Raw genomic sequence first — 2,198 nt, 5'->3', positions numbered from 1 at the left:
ACACTGCATCCGATTTTCGTCGTACGACGCTCTTCAACCAATCAGAAAACAGAATTCCAATGATACGAAGCAAAATCCATCGGAATCCTGTTTTCTGAATGGTTGCAGAGCGTCTTACGACGAAAATCGGATGCAGTGTGAATCCAGCAATAGCTCCGGCACACCAGCGCGATGTTCGTCGCGGCCGATACGCGATATCCAATGAAAGTATATTTTTAGAATGAGAACTTTGGTAAAGCTGTACATTCATTGGATATCGCGTGTCGTGCGCGACGAACATCGCGTTGGTGTGCCGGAGGCATTAATCGGGTTTAAAAACATTTGTAGTTATGAAACTGACCAATCATAGCTATTTCTCTGAAGAATGGAGTGACTGTGATTGGTTAGTTTTCAACTATGGATGTATTACTAAACCCAATCAAGGATGACCGTGTAAACGTAGTCACTGTCTTGAATATAAAATCTGATTTTGAATATCGGCCCATGATTGGTTCAATGTTATATCTTTCTGTGATTAATTATATTGCCTTAGGCTGCCATCCCATGAGCGGAAATTTACAGCGGAACGGAACAGCGAGATCAATCACAATCGTAAAAAGAAAAGCTGAGTAATGACTGCAGAATTGTGATTGGTCGCGCTGTTCCATTCCGCTGTAAACTTCCGCTCATGGGATCGTGGTCTTATTCTGCGTATGCGTACAATTTTGGCAAATTTTGGCAATAATTTTTCAAGCGTGTTAATTAGCTGCAAGACAAAGAAGATCTCGGACCTTTTTGTCCCATAGTCAATCAACAGGCTTGAAAAATTTGTTGTACGACAAAAAACGGACGCATGTAATGCGAGGTCTACAATAGAAGTCGTAGCGGTTATATGGTCTTAAGTAGTAAAAAACTGACCAATCATAGTCGATTATTCTTTTCATGACCATTCTACAATAAGCCATTAATCATAAATCAGAAGTTAGAAGCTGGAAATTGATCAATCTCGGTCGTCAATTTTTTACTTCTGACTTCGGATTTATGATTAATGGTTTATTGCAGAATGGCCATCATATTCGACTGTAATTGGTTAATTTTCTACGATTTAAGACCCTACGACTTTTATTGTAGACCCAACATTATATTCGCTTGAGGCTATAAGACACGTCGGGAGTAAGTTGATTTTCTGGTATAATGGGACATAGAGTAAATCGGTAAACAATAAGAGAGTAGAAAGTAGGAATTGGATTTCAACCATTCACTTTATGTGGAGTCTACAATAGAAGTCGTAGCGGTCGTAGGGTCTTAAGTCGTAGACAATTAACCAATTACAGCCCAATATCAGAAGAATAATCGACTATAATTAATCAATTTTCTACGACTTAAGACCCTACGACTGCTACGACTTCTATTGTAGACCCCGCATAATGACACTATCATATGTCCCTCTCAAAGCTGTACAACTTTTGTGTTAAAAACATTTTTTCCGAAAATAAAAAATAAGAACATTATTGGGGGTGGGACATTAAAATGAGACACCCTGCACATGATTATATATGTTTATGAATATTTATGTATGTTTATACATATTTGTACATAATCATGCATAAAAAATTTTTTACCCGATTCTTATTTCCTGTTTTTATTGCCTGTGCTTTTCATTATATTTCCAACTTTACCCTCGATATATCACTTATGTTTATTGTTCAAATAACAGTTAAAATATTATAAATCGCGTTTCAATTACAATATTCGTAATCAGAAAAGTCACCCGAAATCGCTCTATAGAGTGATTTGTACACATTTGTATATTAAATGTATAAGACGGTGTTACTTTCGGGGACAATGTACATTTGTACATACATTTGCAAATGTATAACGTTCATTTCAGGGACATCTGTAAAATATATAGTTTTCTAGTATATGTATTTTATCTGTTGAGTTGTGTTGCGGTGTGTTGCTCTATAGAGCGATTTCACACAACACAACTCAACAGATATAATACGTACACTAGAAAATTATATATTTGTAGATGTCCTTGAAATGAACGATATACATTTGCAAATATATGTACAAATGTACATAGTCCCCGAAAGTAACACTGTCTCATACATTTAATACAAATGTAATATAATTTGTAACCGTACTCGCGAGCAACGGCACAACTTCGTCGCGCGTTCTTCGTACTCCTCGTACGCAAAAGTATCTCCTTTCTCTCG

Source organism: Trachymyrmex cornetzi, unplaced genomic scaffold (assembly GCF_001594075.2).
Source record: "Trachymyrmex cornetzi isolate Tcor2-1 unplaced genomic scaffold, Tcor1.1 scaffold1074, whole genome shotgun sequence".
Taxonomy (NCBI): Eukaryota; Metazoa; Arthropoda; class Insecta; order Hymenoptera; family Formicidae; genus Trachymyrmex; species Trachymyrmex cornetzi.
The sequence above is the reverse complement of the archived record's forward strand: the minus strand, read 5'-3'. Positions refer to the sequence as shown.